A 7,097-nucleotide genomic window follows, 5' to 3' on the forward strand; every position below is an offset into this window, starting at 1 on the left:
AAATAAATAAATAAATAAATAAATAAAAACCAACCTAAATATTTACAAATGGCCTTCATGGTGGAGACATCACACAATAGCCTATGATTTGGTCTTGGAAATTATTTGAGTCATACTAGAAAAACCTGGAGCTCACCAATCTTGTCTCACTGTCTTACCCCCTTTCACATTGCTGCAGGCTAATTCATCAGTCCAAGGAGCACCACAAGATAGCTGTCTGAGGGTCATCAAAAGTGATCTGAAAAGTTCTTTTCTGTATCTGAGACATGACCTTGGGAATAGGGCAACACTGGGGAGAGTTACCAGAGGTGACTTGTTCAAGGGAAAGGTGATACGTGTTTACCATTGGGGGGCATAATACCTTTTTAACAGTTACCATGGGAGTGTAGGCATGTAAAAGAGCAGATGGATCACTGGAGATCTTTACCTAGACATGAGAAGATTGAATAGGTTTGTGCATGAACATATTCACTAACACACAATTTTGGTTATGTGTCTAATACAGGGGTGGATTCTTTGGGGAATGATAAAGAGGTGGTAGCTGCAGCACCCTCCTCCGTGTGTGTGTGTGTGTGTGTGTGTGTGTGTGTGTGTGTGTGTAATGAAGGGGGAGGGATATGTCATGGTAAGGCATGAAGATATTTTGCAAGGGTGATGGGAAAATTGGCCTTTTTTTGCTTCCTTTTTGCTGTGGTAGATCTATATTATTCTTTTTTTCTCCCTGCTCCTCTTCCCCCTTCCCTGCTTTGTGAAAAGTATTGCCTTTTTAAGCAGCTGAGAAGGAGGGTGGGGGTAGTGTCATATTTTGAGCTGAATCACAGGGAATTCAGGCTCTTAGGCTCATATGGAAGGGGTGGCATTCTGAGAGATTTAGGGATAGGATATTTCAGAGGGGGAGTTAAGGAATTCAGTGAATGGAAGCTCCTGAGAAAAGTTTTTGATCTGGCTGGTGACAACTTTAGGTCTTCTTGGTCTCCTCAATCTGGTTGAAGCTACCTTTTTGAGCCAACAGCTCACTTTTCCTTATTTTTGTTCTCTTTCTTATAGGGTAGAGAGTATTTTGTGGAGAAAAATAGATGAAAGAACTGGAAAATATAACCACTAGAGTGAGATGTAGGCTTCCCAACTAGAATATTAGGAGTCATATCTGCATCTAGTGAAGGGATGGGCCCCATTCTTGATTAACATCCTTAATGTGAAGTTGCATTATGTCACTTTCATATTATTTTTCTTAAATAAGAAATGTGGCTGCTTTTGGCTAAGAATTATGTTACTACTGATTCTTTTGTTCATGTCTTCATGTGCCACATAAGTTGGGACTAGTTGTCTTCAGTGACCATATTTTTCCATAACTTCTGTTTTCTTAAGCCAATCCCAAGCTGGGGAAAGTTTACCAGAGAGACTTTTCAGAAAAATTAAATCAACATAAGCATAATTGATTTTTTAACTTAAAGATACATGTTCTCATTTTATTCCAATGTAAAATGAATCTAGGAATAGTAATATTATATCAACTTTCAGGAGCTATAGTGGAATGTTCTGATGGTAGGGGTTCATTTTCCCTTTTACCTGATATTCGTTTTTTAAATTATTGAGGTATAATTGACATATAACATTATATTAGTTTCAGGTGCACAATGTAAAGATTTGATATTTGTATGTATTGCAAAATGATCACAAGAAGTCTAGTTAACATCCATCACCATATGCTGTTAAACATTTGTGTTTGTGTCATAAAACTTTTAAGATCTATTTTCTTAGCAACTTTCAAATATGCAATACAGTATTATTAACTATAGTCACCATGCTGTATGTTACATCTCCATGACCTATCTGTTTTATAATTGGAAGTTTGTACCTTTTGACTCCTTCATCTATTTTGGCCTTCCCCCCACACTGTGTTTCCCCCTCCCCACCTCTCACCCCACCTTCACCTTTGGCAACATCTAATCTGTTCTCTGTGTCGATGAACTCTTTTTTTTTTTTTTTTTAAAAAAAAAACATTCTACATGTGAGATCATATGCTACATGTGTTTCTCCCATAAAAATAGCTTACTGATACAGGGAATGCTAATTGTCCCTAAATCTACTCTTTCCTACTTCCTCAGTAATAGTTCTCCTCCCCAATATTTAGCAGCTGATAGTCAGACTAAAGACTCTATTTTCCCAACTCTGTTTCAGATTGGTAAGGCATTGTAAACAAATTTCAGGCAATGATAAGTAAGTAGAAATGTTCCTAAATGTTGAAGGTATACATTTCTATTCTCCTTCCTCCTCCTGCTGGCTGTGATGCAGATGTCATCACATCCGCTAGAGCAGGAACCCACAAAGTATGACTTGCAGGCTGGCTGGCTGTTCTAGAAACAAGGTTTTATTGGAAGTCAGCCTTGCTTATTTATTTACATATTGTGTATAACTGCTTTCGTATTACAAAGATGGAGTGATAAGTTATGACAGAGACCATATGGCCAGCAAAGCCTAAAATATCGAATATCTGGCTCTTTTTTTTTTTTTTTTTTTTTTGTGGTATGCGGGCCTCCGTCTGTTGTGGCCTCTCCCGTTGCGGAGCACAGGCTCCGGACGCGCAGGCTCAGCGGCCATGGCTCACGGGCCCAGCCGCTCCGCGGCATGTGGGATCCTCCCAGACCGGGGCGCGAACCCGGTTCCCCTGCATCAGCAGGCGGACGCGCAACCACTGCGCCACCAGGGAAGCCCGAATATCTGGCTCTTTAAGCAACAGTTTACTGATTCCTGGGCTAGAGCATGAATTGCCTTCTTGGACCACAAAGACACTGAGAAAACAATACGTTACAACATAATGTTCTTTTTTCTGGGGATTTCTTTTAATATTTAATGTATCTATGTACTTATTTTTAACTGATAGCTTGATGAAGGGATCATATCACTAATTATAGTTTATAATATTTTCTGTGCATCTTAGCCATGAACGTTTTATTAATATTTGATTGAACTTTTAATTGGGTTTCTTATTAAAGCTAATTTAAAAGTAAATTTGGTATTAAGACCTGGAAAGTATATACATTCCAAAGTTCCATCTGGGTCATGGTTGGAGGCACAGGCATGGACAGGGTCAGTGGATGGACAATGAAGAGACATGGGCATGGGTGAGGATGGAGTCCTGGGGGGCAGCAGAGTTTATGGGGTGGGTGTAAGAGACAGTGAAGGAGACTGAGAAAAAGAGGCCAGAGATTCAGGAAGAGAACTTGGGGTGAGCAGCAGATCTCAGGCACCATATAAGGGGAGAGAACTGAGTTGTGTCAAGAATTGTGTTAAAAGCTGAAGAAAGGACACATTGGATAAAGAATGAGGAAAGGGCTTCCCTGGTGGCACAGTGGTTGAAAATCCGCCTGCGGATGCAGGGGACACGGGTTTGTGCCCCGGTCCGGGAAGATCCCACATGCCGCGGAATGGCTGGGCCCGTGAGCCATGGCCGCTGAGCCTGTGCGTCCGGAGCCTGTGCTCCGCAACGGGAGAGGCCACAACAGTGAGAGGCCCGTGTACGGCAAAAAAAAAAAAAAAAAAAAAAAGAATGAGGAAAAAATGAATTAACAAGTTAGGAAGTCTTTCATTTTCAAGGAAATGCAAATTAAAACCATAATAAGGTATGATATCACAGCCCCTAGGATGGCTAAAATAAAAAAGTTAGAGAATAACAAGTCTAGTGAGACATGTAGAAACTGGAACCCTTGTCCACTGCTGAGGGAATTAAAATGGTACAGTCTGATAGCGTCTAAATGTTAAATATGGAGTTACCACATGACCATATGACCTAGTAATTCTACTTCTAGGTATATATCCAAGAGAAATGAACACATGTTCACACAAGAACTTGTTCATGAATGTTCTCACCAGTGTTATTCATAATACCCGGAAGGTGGAAATAATCCAGATGTCCATCAACTGATGAATGATGAACAAAATGTGGCATATCCATACAATGGAATATTATTTGGCAATAAAAAGCAATGAAGTACTGATACACACTACGACATGGGTGAACCTTGAAAACATTATGCTAAGGGAAGTAGCCAGTCACAAAAGGCCATATATTATAAGATTCCATTCATATGAAAGAAAATAGAGTGACAGAAAGTATATTAATGATTGCTCAGGGCTGGTAGGGGGTGGTGGGAAGATGTGGGGTGATTGCTAAAGGGTATGGGGTTTCTTTTTGAGGTGATGAAAATGTTCTAAAATTGGCATCGACATGGGGTTTCTTTTTGAGGTGAGGAAAATGTTCTAAAATTGAGTGGTGATGATTGCACATATCTGTGAATATGCTAAAAATGACTGAATTGTGAGCTTTAAGTTGGTGAATTGTATGGTATGTGAACTATATCTCAATAAATCTGCTTTAAAAATTAGGATGTCACCAATAGCTTTTGAGGAAGCATTTTAAATAGAGTATAAATTGGTGAGGATAGAAGACTGTGGCATGTGAATTGGAGGTGTGGAGCCATGTAGGGGAAGCAGTTTTGAAAGAAGGTTATTTTAGGTTTGGGATGATATGAAGCTGCTTGGAGAGCAGCAGGAGAATCCTGTAAGTGTAGAGGAAGAGTAGTGACCAAGGGAGAGAAGTGATGATTGATGCAGTTAGGGCCAAAGGAAGTTCTTAGGAGATATAGAGATGGCAAGGTGAACTTTCTGAAACCTGTTTTTTTCCAGAATGTGAGAGAAGAATCCTGGGAGCTCATTGAAAAGAGGAAAGGCATCAGATTTATTTTTGTAATCTCAGTATCTAGTTAACTTAATGGTAAAGGCACATTTATTCATTCTCTAAACATTTAACAAGGGCATACTCTGTGCCAGGTACAGAGCTCATGGCTGGGGATCCAGCAGGGAGGCCTAATAGACAAATCTCTCATAGAAGTCACATTCAAGTTCATGGGGTAAAACAGTGCATGGGTTGTGAAAGAGACAGTGTTCACTGAATATTCATGTGCTCCTCTATTTTTCCCAGCATTCCTTGCAGTGAGGTTGGAACCATGTGACTAAATCTGGCCAATGGACTGTGGGCATGCATAGCTTTCTGGTTTAGGCTGTATAGAGCCAGTGTGCAGCCTCCATATCTCCTCCTCTGCTACGGTGACCTTGGAAACCACATGCTCATGAAATAATACTTATCCATATTAACTGCAATATGCTCTCATATCTCTTATTTGTTTTGATTTGCCTTCTCTCCATTTCTCTTTCCATCTCCTGCTTTCTCTTCTTCCATCCCCCTGTCTTGATTTTTCTTTCAAGGGCTGGTTCCAACAGCCTAAACTGATTTCATGAGTGATTATTAGGCTCTTTGAAAAAAGTGTTGCAGATCAGCATTTTCAACATTTAATCTGTACATGAATCATAAGGGATCTTGTTAATGCAGATTCTGATTCAGTAGGTCTGAGTTAGGGCCTGAGAGTTTCTAAAAAGCCCCCAGGTGATGATGGTGCTTGTTCAAGGACCACACTTTAAATAGCAAGGTACTAGAGGGTATTCCTGAAGTCTGGTAATGAAATTTCTGGCAAAAATTTATTTCTCTGGAATAATGCACACATGCACATGCAACAGATTTGTATGTATGCATACAAATGTATGCATATGTATGTATATGTGTCCTCACAGTTGCTTGACAATATATCCCCTCCCAGGCACCCTCAATGGTACCTTTCTTCTTAAAGACAGGATATGTTCAAACTTTTGTTTATTAACTGGTGTTTTAGTAGTGTGCCATTTCCTTATATCTGTTGAGTGTGTGAACACACATAGTCATTCTTGAGAACAGTTATGAATGTCTGTGTGTGGAGGAGGGATGCTAGGGGGAGGAGATCAAAACCCTATGAGAGATGAAGGAAGCTTCTTGTGCCTGGTGGAATTCCCACTCCCTTGCTTGGCTTCATCCAATCTCTGTTACTCATGAGAGCTCTTTTAGGGACATCAGAACATGTAATTCCTGCTGTCTGTAAATGTCTCCTTTGGTTTTCATCTCCTAAATGAAGTTCATCTTCTCTGTGTCTGTTGACATGTGCCATAAGTCTCATCACCATCCAGTCTCCTAAATCCTCTGCCCTTATTTGCAGGACCCTACACTTATGTATGTATTATTATCGTTGGCACGGTTGTTTTCATGACAATACATCAATATGTTTGTTAACAGTGATAATTCTGGGGGAATAACTGTTACAAAAATATGAGCTTTACACAGAGAAGAATTAGTTGAAAGTACATAAATCATCAACATTAATACTATTAAAGTAAGAGCTGACTGTAAGGGCCTCTGTACTGCCATAGCAGCATTTAGTGTTTTGATGGTAACCTTTACATATACGCTAATTTTATGTCATTATAGGAGTAATGTTTATGAGAAAAACAAAACAATCTTTCTTCAAATATGCACCATTAAGAAATACAATAAATCCCTGAACATCCTCTAATTTAGAGTCAAAAATGCCTTACATTTCCAATCTACTCTTTTTCTTTTCTTTTTTAAAAATTTAATTGAAAAAATTGAAGTATAGTTGCTTTATAATATGTTAGTTTCTGGTATACAGCAAAGTGATTCAGTTATATATGTGTATATATATATATATATATATATATATATATATATTCTTTTCCGTTATGGTTTATTACAAGATATTGAATATAGTTCCCTGTGCAATAAAGTAGGACCTTGTTGTTTACCTATTTTATGTACAGTAGTTTGTATCTGCTAAACCCAGACTCCTAATTTATCCCCCACCTCCCCTTTCCCCTTTGGTAACCACAAGTTTGCTTTCTATGTCTGTGATTCTGTTTCTGTTTTGTAAATAAGTTCATTTTGTATCATATTTTGGATTCCACATATAAGTGATATCATATGATATTTGTCTTTCTCTGTCTGACTTACTTCACTTAGTATGATAATCTCTAGGTCCGTCCATGTTGTTGCAAATGGCAATATTTCATTCTTTTTAATGGCTGAGTAATAGTCCACATTATATATATATATTATATATATATATGTATATATATACCACATCTTCTTTATCCATTCATCTGTTGGTGGACATTTAGGTTGCTTCTGTGTCTTGGCTATTGTAAATAGTGCTACT

This window comes from Physeter macrocephalus, chromosome 2 (genome assembly GCF_002837175.3).
Source record: "Physeter macrocephalus isolate SW-GA chromosome 2, ASM283717v5, whole genome shotgun sequence".
NCBI lineage: Eukaryota > Metazoa > Chordata > Mammalia > Artiodactyla > Physeteridae > Physeter > Physeter macrocephalus.